Below are 12465 nucleotides of genomic sequence, written 5' to 3'. Positions count from 1 at the left end.
TCCAACTCTAATAATAATCTATAATCTAATCAGATCCAACTACAATCCCTTTCTTCTATTAAAATATCAGCAAAAAGAAAGCAGAATATATACCTGTTTATTGCATAAGCTTGCCTGTACCTTGGGGACCCCCGCTAGACCTCTGCATGGTTTATTTTTAAAGTGGGGCTTGGTTTCCAGGCAGTAGAACCAGAACACCATTTCATACCATGCAGCCTCCCCTAATAACTGCCTGCCCGCGAGCGTCTGCACTAGGAACAACAACGGAATACAGGTCGTCCTCAACTTAACGACCACAATGGAGAGCCAAAATTTATGATGCTAAGCAAGACGGTTGTTAAGTGATTTTTGTCCCATGTTTGTGACCTTTCTTGCCACAATTACAAAAGTGAATCACTGCAGTTGTTAAGTCAGTAACCCAGTTGTTAAGCGAATCCGGTTTCCCCATTGACTTCATTTGCCGAAGGTCGCAAAAGGGGATCACGGGACCCCCCGACCGTCATAAATATGAGTCAGTTGCCAACCCTCCTGAATTTCGATCCCGGGGCTAGGGGGACTTTCTTGCCAGGGTTGTGAGTGTAGAAAACGGTCATCGGTCCCTTTTTTCAGTGCTGTCGTAACTTGGAATGGTTGTTAAACGAACTGTCGTAAGTGGAGGACTACCTGTGATATTGGAGGGTATAATGACCGAGAGGTGACAGTCTCTTGGCAAAGGAGGGTCAAACAGGAGGCAAATCCAGAGCGGAAACTCGTGCAGGGAAGAATTGGTTACCTCTCCGAGCCCAGCTTTGATTTGTGTTGCGGTTGTAAACCTGGTTCTTTTTCCAAGTTGGGTTAGGGCAGCCCAAATGGGTCTCCTGCCGCATCCGTTCCGCCACCTGCCTCCTGTGTTTGAAATACCGATGTCCACCGCACCAGTGCGTACATGGTGTATGTTAAAAATAACCCACACAAATAGCAGGATTTGGTGGTGCAGAACCCTTACGCCTCCCATGATCCTTTTGATTGTTGAGCTCCAGCAGCCATCTTGCCTTTTCTGACCTCCTTCTCCCCAAGAAATCCTCATTGTTTATATTCTGGCCCTGCCCAGGCCCCCAAAATTATTTATTGGGCTCTGTCAGTGTGGTCCCACAAATATTTCAGCATCTCTCTCTTCCTCTCTCTCCCCCCCTCTCTCTTTCTTCCTCTCTCTTTCTCTCTCACTCTTTTTCTCTCTCTTTCTTTCTCTCTTTTTCTTCCTCTTTCTCTCTTTTTTCCTCTCTCTCTTCCTCTCTCTTTTTCTCTCCCTCTCTTTCTCTTCCTCTCTTTCTTTTCCTCTCTCTTTCTCTCTCTTCCTCTCTTTTTTTCTCTTTCTCTCTCTCTCTCTCTGTCTCTCTCTCTCTTTACGTCTTAGCAGCCCCTGAATAGCTCTCCAGGGCATAAGTCGAATGGACCCTTCCTTCAACTTGGGGGAAAAGTTTGGCGCAACTGCCTCAAAATCAGTGATGAAATCCAACTTTTAAACTAACGGTTCTGTAGGCGTGGCTTGGTGCGTGTGGTGGGGCTTGATGGGACGTGGCAGGGGAAGGATACTGCAAACTCCCCATTCTCTCTCCACTCGGGGGCCAGTTCTCCAAACTATTCTGCCCATTTGAACTACTCAAAATTTGCACTACCGGTTCTCCAGAACCTGCTGGGTTCCACCCCTGCTCAAAATCCTATGAAGCCGAGGCATCCGTAGCCTATTGTAGCCACGGAGGCCCAAGCCGATGCTTTGCTTTGTAAAAGCCGACAATTTGCCATTAAAATGGTACGGTGAGGGCTGCATTCTTCGAAATGGGAATTGGCCAGGAAAATGTCTTAAGGGAACAGTGGGTGCAGCACCCACCCGCCACTGAATGAATGGCCCTGTTTTTCGACTCAGCTCCTAGTTTGCAACAAGCCCCGTTGCTGGCTGGGATGAGAATTTGATTCCCACCCCCACCCCCCCCACCCAAAAATGTGGCTTTGCCCAAAGGTTGCACCCAGGTTGCAAATTTGGAGGGAAGGAGGAAAAAAACATCATTTAACCTGTTTTTTTTAAAAAAGCAAATAAAAGGGAATTGCACTTGTGACTCACATGGGATTTGTGGGCACAAACATCACCCATTTCGAGCCGGGATAAATTTCTTTCTTTCTTTCTTTGCCCCCCTCCTCCCTCCCAGGGTTGGAACAGAGCCCCCTTTGTGGTGGGCAGGTTACAAAGCCACCGTAGGGTCCGCCGTTAGATCATATCAGGCCCTTCCCCCACCCCACTCCAATCCCAAGATGGCAGGACACACCTGTTTATGGCTAGAGGCAACGAGATTGGTCGGGCGCGGAAAATCCACCTGCCCAGGGAGGGGTCGAGGAGCTACATGTAAGTGGAGCTGTTAGACTTTCTCTGTCTTTCTTCTATTCCAGCTTAAACAAGCAAGACACGCCAGGCTCCGACCAGCGCCCCACAACGCCGCGCTTCTCTTTGCTTATTATTTTTATTTATTTATTTTAAAAAATTATTTAATTTTTATTTTTAAGGATTTGGTTTTCTTTCCTGGTCCGTCGTTTCAAGTCCACCGAGCTCTTTCCACCATCTTGTGGGCTCGGTTGAAGGCCCGGCTGCCCTGCCACGCCGCCTCCGCTGCCGTGTCCTCCCCAACGCTTTCGCCCACGAAAAAACCCTCCCACCTCGGCAGCGTCGCAAAGTGGAAAGCTTCAAAAGCCTGAAGGTCGCTCGCCCAGAGGCCTGCTTCGACTCGCTTGGCTCATGTATTTATTGGCTTTCTCAACCTTGGGTGGGAAAAGGTTTTCCTGTTGCCTGACACCCAAATTATTTCAGTGGCGGTGCTGCCTTAGCGTCTTTCCTGCAAGAAGTCTGCCGTCGTATGTCGGATCAGCATAAAATGGGAGCTTAAGTGGTGTTGCGGTTGGCTGGTACATACGTATCTCATCTAGGTGTGTTTACTTGTTCTCCTTTTTCTCCTCCTCCCTCTTTTCTCCTCTCTTCTTCCTTCTTCCTTCTTCCTTCCTTCTTCTTCTTCTTCTTTGGCTCTTTTTCGTCCCCCAGGTTAAAACTGGAGGAAGTTCTCTAGAAGCGGATCAGGTTTTGTCTACTTAAGAGATGGGAGGCCGGGTGGGTGAGGGGGTGAGCTGAAATTTCATGAATTCAAACATTCAACCTTACAACTAGCCAAACCAGTCGGGGCAGGTAGAGGCATAGAAACAGGTAATCCAATCTGAGGCAGCCAATGGGAGAAAAGGTAAGCCTCTCCGATCTCCACAAAGGAGGCAGGTTTGTCGATCGCGGGTGAGTTTTGGGGGGCAACCGAGCGGGTGAAAGCCATCCGTGGGGGGACAAGGAGGTGACAAGGAAAGCGAGCGAGCGAGAGAGGCCCTGGTTTGTAATAGTTGTTGGATTCGAAATGCCTTTTCTTTTCTTTTTTTTCTCAGATTGTGGCTTTCCCATTTTTGCCTGTTCGGTTCGGTCTTTTCCATAGAAACTCCCTTTGGCTCCGATCCCAGGTTATTGGGTGGGGGAGAGTAATTAATGGGGGCAATCCTTCCCATTGATCTTGGGGTGGTCCTGGGGGACTCTCCAAGCTGTGGGTCAGAATTATGGAGATGATGGAGAAAGGGGAGAGATTTTGGGTGGAACCGAAGCCAGGATTGAACCCTTTTTCCCCAGGGTTGTGGCAGCCCAGAAGGGGCCATTTTGAGCTGGTCTTCTTCCCCTTTCTTTCTCTCTTGAAGCCTTTGCCACTCCTGCTCAGCGGGAATGTAATGGAGGCTCTTCCTTCCTGTTCTCGCTTCAACCTGACTCTCTTGCCTGATCTGGTTGGCTTCTGAGAAGGAGACCTCGATAGGAGCAGGTCTGAAGCCTCCAGACCTTCACCCCATCATCAAGTGGGGTTTCGAGGTCTTTCCGCTCGGGAGGAACGTGGCCAGCCAACATGGCCGTTTTCTTGGCGGCACCTGAAATTTGGCCTTGGGTCAAGGACCGTTGGGTTGGGCGTGGGACGAAGTAGGAAGCAGTGGGCTGACTTTAGAGACATTGCTCTTTGCGTAGAGTCCTCCATCTGTCCCTAGTGCAGTTTATTGAATGTTTCCTCACTGGCCTTTCCTTTTTTTTTGAAAGCCATTTTGGTTTGTCTGTTCCACTGTGTGGGTGGGAGGCTGTGCTTTGCTTCTTGCGAGGGGTTGTTATTTTTTGAATCGAAATATGCTGTTTGGGTGGGGTTTTGCAGCCCTCAAGCAGGCTGACAAATAATTAGAAGGAAAAAAAGGTGCTTCCCAAATCATTGATAATATTTCTGTCCCTCTCGCCGCTGAGTCCACCGACAGAAGCCACAATTGTCGGCACAGTTTTGAGTTAGCAAAGTTTTTGTTTTAAGGGAGTAGAGAAAGATGGGCTTGCATTGTGCAGCTGTTTACAAGTCCAGATGTGCCCTCAGCCGGAGAATTAACAGAGGCCAGTATGAGTGGCCTCAAATTAATGTCAAGAGCCAAATTCCTCCTAGTTAGATTAAAATAAATTAATTTTAATCGCCCTCTTGAGCTCCAGACGTTTCCAACAGCATCCTGGACATGAATCTTGTCTTTTGGAGTTTTTTTTTAAAAAAAACAACCTTTCTTTTTTAAAAAAAAACACCAAGTAAATTCATAAATAAACAGATGTTTCAGACTTCCTCCAGTTTACAGAAAGGCAATTCAGACCCAGGCTGCCGTCTTTTATTTATTTATTTCTTTGTTTTGTCAAGTGTGTATTGGGGGTATGCAGAGATAGAATTTTCAAAGAGATTTTGGGAATAGTGGTGATTAGAAGAGAAATTAAGCAGAAAAATAAATGCTAGCGATTAAGAGAAGAGTATTTTTAGGGGCAAAAATTAAGATTTACAAGACTCTTGAAGTTTAATGCCCCTTAACCAGTCATTTCAGCCAGGCCTCCGAAGAGAACAGTCTTTGATCAAAGCGAAAATGCTATCTGGCTTACGTACCTCCTTACGGATTTTGTGTGCCCTTATGCGCCCTATTTATCCTTTCCCTGGGTGATCCCGGGCTTTGTGCACATTTATGCAATATTGGATTGTGATATTTGTGTACCACTAAAGATTTGAATGTGTGCCAGGCACGTTTCCACCTTGATGTCTTTCCCGAATAATTTTTATCTAGCCGTTTCGATGGTGTCCACACGATTAATTCTCCCTTCCAGATGTTCTCGCCATTTGGAATAAAATTAATATTGAATCCAAACCTCTTGGCTTCTGCGAGGTCTTTAGGACCGTTGAGGGCAGCACAAGCTCTTCCCCAAGCCACCAGGAAGGAGGAAATACTTCCATGTATTCATTAAAATATATACACTGCTTAAAAAAATAAAGGGAAAACTTAAACAACAGAATATAACTCCAAGTAAATCAAACTTCTGTGAAATCAAACTGTCCACTTAAGAAGCAACGCTGATGGACAATCAATTTCATTTTGTTGTCAGCACATTCAATTTTGTACAGAACAAAGTATTCAATGGGAATATTTCATTGATTCGGATCTAGGATGGGTTATTTGAGTGTTCTCTTTATTTTTTTGAGCAGTGTATATATATTTCTGTCCTGCCTCTGCTCATTTGTTGAAAATGTTTGAGCAACCTACCCTTAAAATGAGAAGTAAAATTAAGCGCGTCAGCCAATTTCTGCAGGATAGGTTGCTGGATGGATTTCGCCCTGTATTTTCTGTATTTAACATGGGGGGGGGATCTGTTTTCACCCAGGTTAGATTTGCCCTCCGGGTTCACTTCTCCCAAACAAACAGACAACTTCGGGAAACTTTTTTTTAAAAAAGCAGCAACCTTCGGCACGCCGATCCTTGCCTTGTTTATGAGGTTTATGTTTAGGTCCTTTGGCACAAAACCGGGTTTTGTGCCAAGCAGGTACAGAGGAAAATGGCACATTTTTAAGACTCCGAAGCCGAGTCTTGCTCTGTTTTATTTTTTAAACTTAAAAGGAAAACTTACTTTGCCAGCAGCGAACAGTTGCCATTCGAAGAAAATTTGAAATAGAATCATAATTTTTTTTTTAAAGAGTGAGTCAAAAACCTGTCCACTTTGTCTCCTTGTTGATAAAGTGCTCCCCAATTTGGCCCTTCAAAATCCCCAATTTTGAGGGGCCAAATTAAGTCCCTCTGATGGCTCCGTACGTTGATTTCAGGACTTTTTGCTTCTCAAAGTCCCGAATCTGTTTCATGAAGGGCCTTGTTAATGAGGCTTTCTTTCAGAGGAGAGGGGGGGAGAAATTGCAACCAAAATGGCAACCGTCAAGCCAAATTGGCAGGGTTAAATATGGAGCCACACGGTAGACACGGCAGCAAAAATGGTCAATAAGAAGTTTTGGGGAAGAATTTGAGGGTTATTGGAAAGACTCGGGATTTTTATGATTTTTTTTAAGGGAGGGATGGTGGTCACCTGTATTTTGTGGATGAAGAGTCTTGGTTTTCAACCTCTTCAATAGCTCAAGGAGAGGTTTCAAGGGGTCATTGGAATTTCCACCCCTTTCCTTTCTCAATAAGGCTGTTTGTTTGTTTTTTTTAAAAAAATCTCAACGGGCAAAGATGCTATCGCTAAAGCATTGCATGAGTTTTTAGGAAAGAGTTTTTAGCTCCCTCCACTCTTCAAAACCCCCGAGCAAACAAGGCCAACCTGTCCCTTTCTCCTCCCCAAGCTATTTATTTGATGACGCTTCCAGATAAGAGGTTTATTTTCTCATTCTTTGTTCTTCTCAGCCTCTTTGGCTATTGATTAAGAATTAGCCCGGCAGGTTAACTAACAAGTTAGAAGCGAGCTTCTAATGGTTTTTTTTAACCACCACCCCCTTTCCTAGCCTCTTGCCTCACATTCCTTTCGAGGCCTGGAGCAACCTGGATCAGAAACCAGTAGCACAGCATTCCCAGTTTGGAAGATTATGGATTTATCTCTTTGTAAAAGCCACTGGGAACGTGCAGTGTGTCTGCTACTCCAGAGAAGAGGGCTCGAAACGAAGGAGGGAGAGAGAAAGGAAGGGAGAAGGGAGGAGGGAAGAAAAAGAGGGAGAGAGGAATGAAGCAAAAAGGGATGAGGAAGGAAGGAGAAAAAGGGAGGTGGGAAGAAAGTGAGGGAGGGTGAGAGGAAGGAAAAGGGGAAGGAGGGAAGGCAGGAGAAAAAGAGAGGAGGAAGAAAGAGAGGGAGGGATAGAGGGAGGGAGGAAGGAATAAGGGAGGAGGAAGAAAGGAAGTAGAAAAAGGGAGGAGGGAAGAAAGGAAGGGAGAGAGGGAGGGAGGGAGGAAGTAGAAAAAAGGAGGAGGGAAGAAGGGAATGGGGAGGGAGGGAGGGAGGAAGGAAGGAGAAAAGGGGAGGGGGAAGGAAGAAAGGGAGGGATAGAGGAAGGAAGGAAGGAATAAAGGAAGATGTAGAAAAAGGAAGGAGAAAAGGGGAGGGGGAAGGAAGAAAGGGAGGGATAGAGGAAGGAAGGAAGGAATAAAGGAAGATGTAGAAAAAGGGAGGAGGGAAGAAAGGAAGGGAGGGAGGAAGGAAGTAGAAAAAAGGAGGAGGGAAGAAGGGAATGGGGAGGGAGGGAGGGAGGGAGGAATAAGGGAGGAGGAAGGAAGGAACTAGAAAAAAGGAGGAGGAAAGAAAGTGAATGAGGGAGGGAGGAAGGAAGGAAAAAAGAAAGAATGGGTGGAAAGGGAAGAAAGTTACCACCTTTTCTAGGTCTTTTCATTGTCTTCCCCCCACTTCCCTTTTGCCTCCTTCCCTCTGGCTCAAGCATTGGCCCAAGGGGGTGATGATTAACCAAACAAAGACTTCATCACCTGGACAACAGTGCAGGTAGATTTGCATTTTGTGGGTACCTAATGTCTGGGAATTATGTGCTTCCAGAACTCTGGCAAAAGGAGGGGGGAGTTCTTTGTTTGCTTTTTTTAAAAAAAAGCAAAGAACAACCCCCCCCCCCCCCTTTGTCAGTGTTTGTTACCTGTAACAAAGGCAACTGTGCTGTTTTCTTGCCTTGCTGGACACAGGATTCCAACTTTTTTTAATTTTCTTTCCTTCTGTCTGTCTGTCTTTCTGCCTTTCTTTTCCTTCCTTCCTTCCTTCTTTCTTTCTTTCTTTCTTATCCTTCCTTCCTTTCCCCCCTTCTTTCTTTCTCTTACTTTTGTTCTTTTTTCTTTCTTTTTTCCTTTTCCTTCCTTCCTTCTTTCTTTCCCTTCCTTTTCTTTCTTTCTTTCTCTCTCTCCCTTCCTTCCTTCTTTCTCTTCCTTCCTTCCTTCCTTCTTTTCTTCCTTCCTTCCTTCCTTCCTTCCTTTCTTTTCCTCTCCCCTCCCCCTCCCTTTGCCTCTGCAGAAGGGCCAACTTTAGGAATAAATAGAGGCCGGGGCATTTTTAAAAGGGGCTTCCCAGGTTGCCACTTTTGCTTTAAAGAGGTTTTTTTTCCGCCTTCCCACCAGCAACCCCTTTGAGCGGTAACTAGGTGGGTGTTTCTAATGGCTCAGGAGCCTGTTGGTGGTTCAGGAAATGGCCCGGAGTACCTGCTTTAGGAACGTGGCGTTCCCCTGGCTGATAATCTTGGCCCGGGAGAGCTGTAAGGTGGAAAGGCCGGTTTAATGTTCCCTTTGCCCTTGGCATGGGAGCCTCAGTTGGATCCCGTTGGCAGAAGTAAGAGAAGCAACAGCGGCAGAGTTGAATTAGGCACGGTTTCATAGGAGAACAGAGTCGGGGAGGCACCTTAGAGGTCTTCCAGTCCAACCCCCCCTCCCATGCCATTCCAGACAAATGTCCCTCCAGTGTTGGAGCAGCCACAATTTCCGGAGGCAAAAGCCGTTCTACTGGTTCATGGTTCTCCCTGTTAGGAAATTTCTCTTTCGATCCATCCAGGTTAATTCTCCCTCCTTGATCAATTTCCATCCATTCTTCTCAGAAACATAGAAACAAAGAAGATTGATGGCAGAAAAAGACCTCATGGTCCATCTAGTCTGCCCTTATACTATTTCCTGTATTTTATCTTAGGATGGATCTATGTTTATCCCAGGCATGTTTAAATTCAGTTCCTGTGGATTTACCAACCACGTCTGCTGGAAGTTTGTTCCAAGCATCTACTCCTCTTTCAGTCAAATAACATTTTCTCACGTTGCTTCTGATCTTTCCCCCAACTCACCTCAGATTGTGCCCCCTTGCCTTCAAGTGCTTTGGAGAATAAGTTGACACCCCTTCCCCTCTGCTTTGTTGCAACCCCTAAATCAGGGGGTCCCCAAACTTGGCAACTTTTAGGACTTGTGGACTTCCAGAATTCTCCAGCCAGAATAGAGAATTCTGGGAGTTGAAGTATCCACAAGTCTTAAAAATTGCCAAGTTTGAAGACCTCCTCTGCCTTTAAATGTTGGAACGCTGCTGTCTGATTTTAACTGAGGTTTATGGGTCTCAATGTATTGGTGAAGAAGAGGACCCATATGGGAAGATGTGGGGTGCTGAAGAGTGATCCAAATAAGCCAATCAAAATACAGAATGACACTCATCCCCCCCCCCATCCAAAAAAAAAAAAAGATTTTTGAGAAAAGTGATAGAAATGGCGTTGTTATCTGGTAGAAGCGGATTGATTTCTTGTCAGGTTGTGCTTTTTGCCACTTATGGAATGATAAATAGCGGAGGTGTGTTTACTTTGAGCACCCAAATTCTACCTTTTGTGAAATTCCTAATAGTGTTGGCATGACATGGGAGGGAGGGAGGGAGGGAGGGAGGGAGGAAGGAAGGAAGGAAAAAGGGAGAGAGAAGGGGAGAGGAAAGAAACAAAGGAAGAAGTTATAGAGAATAAGGAAAGAAGGATGGAAGGAAGGGAGGGAGGGGAAGATTGAAGGAAGGAACGAAAAGGGAGAGAGGGGGAAGAGAAAAGAAACGAAAGTGAAGAAGTTATAAGGAATAAAGAAAGAGGGAAGGAAGGAAGGAAAAGAGAGAGGGGTTAAGAGAAAAGAAATAAGTGAAGAAGTTACAGGGAATAAAGAAAGAGGGGAGGGAGGCAGGGAGGGAAGGAAGGAAGGAAAAAGGGATAGAGAGAGGGAAGAGGAAAGAAACAAAGGAAGAAGTTGTAGAGAATAAGGAAAGAAGGATGGATGGAAGGAAGGGAGGGGCGGATTGAAGGAAGGAATGAAAAGGGAGAGAGTGGGAAGAGAAAAGAAACGAAAGTGAAGAAGTTATAAGGAATAAAGAAAGAGGGAAGGAAGGAAGGAAAAGGGAGAGAGGGGGAAGAGAAAAGAAATAAGTGAAGAAGTTATAGGGAATAAAGAAAGAGGGGAGGGAGGGAGGCAAGGAGGGAAGGAAGGAAGTAAGGAAGGAGGATTACATTGTACATGAACATCATTTAAAAGCTCTAATATTAATTTCTGCAAATAGAATGTTGACAGAACTATTCCCCAATCATATTGGCATAGATTATTTAAAGCCAAGCATTATGAAAACCAGCCATCATTTTGTGATCAAAATGGGTAGGAAGTTGGCACCCCAAGCTGCACAGAAGCCCTTTGGATAGCCACCTGAGGCCTTTCTCAAGAGCGAGCGATCCTAAAACCTCCACCGACTTTTCCCTGGATTGAAAGGCAAAACTCCTTCCAGCTATCCAAATCTGAGATTTGGACTCTTGAGTCTTTTCCATTTGCCCCATGCAGGGAAAAAAAATTAATTTAATTTAATAAATTGAACTTATATGCCACCCGCCCACTCCCTGAGGATTCAGGGTGGCTCACAACAATAAAAAGAACAAAAAGGTGGCCCTCTTAGGGTCCCAGCCTAAGTGGCAAAACCTTTTGGATTTGGTCCTTAACCTTTGTTACCCGAAGTAATAACAACATCACAACGTAGCCCAGAGATCTCCACAGCTCTTGCATTTAGAGCTCGGACTCTTGACGGAGAACCAAATAAAAAGGCCTTGATTTAGAAAGTAGAAAACAGTTATCTGATTTTTTTTGCCATTCAGGGGCTGCTCTCTGCGACCATGGGGCGACCGTTTTGATGAGAATTGTCTCCCAAAATTTGCAAACATGTCCAGAAAAGCAACACCTGGGGAGAAGAGTCAGTTTCTAGAAACACGTTTTCTCTCCCTCTCCCACACCTTCCTTTATGGCATCTCAAATCATTTCTGATCTGCTTACCTTAGAAAGGCAAGGAGTGTGGCTTAGGGAGAAAGGGTGGAGTTTCCAGGTAACCTCGGTGGCGCAGTGGTTAGAGTGCAGTACTGCAAGCTACTTCTGCTGATGACCGTCTGCCAGCAGTTTGGCAGATCGAATCTCACCAGGTTCAAGGTTGACTCAGCCTTCCATCCTTCCGAGGTCAGTAAAGTGAGGACCCAGATTGTTGGGGGCAAGAGGCTTACCCTTGTCCTCCAGACTCCGCCCTTTGGAAAGGTAAATCCTGTTCCATTCTGCTTAAAAGCCTGGAAACAAAGGAGCCAGTTCAGAGATTTAGTCTCTGGCAATTCAATTATTTGCTGCCACCGTCTTCTGGGCTTTGTCTAAACCGTTTTTTTCCCCCACCTGTTTTCCATCAGACTTTCAGACATTGGAAGCAAAAACAAAGCAAGCTGTTAAAATAGAGATTTTTTAAAAAAAGGAAGAAGCCAGAAAACAGCCATTGGTTTAAACCCCTCATTATTTCTGTTTTTCTTTCTTTTCCAATCCACAAATGCTGGTTTGACTGAAGCAGTTCAGGAGTGGGAGATAAAAAGGCAGCAGTTTATTTTGTATGGATTAAAGGAAAGCTTCCCGCTTGTCAACCAGATTCAATTTGTTTTATTTTATTCTTCCTTCCTTCCTTCCTTCCTTCCTCCCTCCCTTCCTTCCTTCCTTCCTCTCTCTCTCTCTCTCTCTTGCTCTCTCTTTCTTTTTGACAGCTACCTAATAATCAGGGAGAAAAGAACTAGAGATGGGCCAAATTAAAAGTGTCAGCAAAGAAAATATCCTTATAAGCCAAATGAAAATGCACAGATTGCCAAAGAGTGGAGAATTTCCTTCTTCCTTCTGTATCTTAATGTAGGCATTGTCTAGATCCCTTTTCAGGTTTTGGGAAATGTTTTCTGGATCCCTGCAAATCAAAGGGATGGAGAGGCAAAACCCAGTAGTCACAAAGATTGCAGACAGCTTTGCACCTGTCCAAACTTTGCAAAGCCAGGTTTGGGCTCCTTATTTAAAAATAAATGCCCAGTGTGCTGATTTTGAAATGAGTTTCCAAATGCTTGGAGAGGGAGAGAGAGAGAAAGAGAGGGAGGGAGGAAGAGAGAGAAAGAGAGGAAGGGAGGGAGAGAGAGAGAGGGAGAGAGAGAGGGGGAGGGAGGAAGAGAGAGAGGGAGAGAGGGAGAAAAAGAGAGAGGAAGAGGGAGAGAGAGGGGGTTGCATAAGTGCATTTTAAACCTGCTGCTTGGAGAGGAGAGGCATTCAAAACAGGAAATTTACTTGGGTATTTTCATG

At 45.3% G+C, this 12465-nt stretch overlaps 1 protein-coding gene across 8 annotated transcripts in view; it reads left to right on the top strand.

The window, feature by feature from the left end:
• Window positions 1–12465, top strand: part of TTLL10 (tubulin tyrosine ligase like 10) — a 175697-nt gene that overhangs the window by 86399 nt on the left and 76833 nt on the right. The window contains exon 1 of one of the 8 annotated variants that reach the window (XM_070759215.1): window positions 3124–3394. The exons of the other annotated variants lie outside the window; for them this stretch is intronic. The gene's annotated coding sequence lies outside the window, so the exon portion shown is untranslated. Of the gene's footprint in view, window positions 1–3123; window positions 3395–12465 lie in introns of those variants that run through there. 8 annotated transcript variants of the gene reach the window in all.

The sequence above is a fragment of the Erythrolamprus reginae genome, chromosome 8 (assembly GCF_031021105.1).
Source record: "Erythrolamprus reginae isolate rEryReg1 chromosome 8, rEryReg1.hap1, whole genome shotgun sequence".
In the NCBI taxonomy this organism is placed as follows: Eukaryota; Metazoa; Chordata; class Lepidosauria; order Squamata; family Dipsadidae; genus Erythrolamprus; species Erythrolamprus reginae.
The sequence above is the reverse complement of the archived record's forward strand: the minus strand, read 5'-3'. Positions and strand labels throughout refer to the sequence as shown.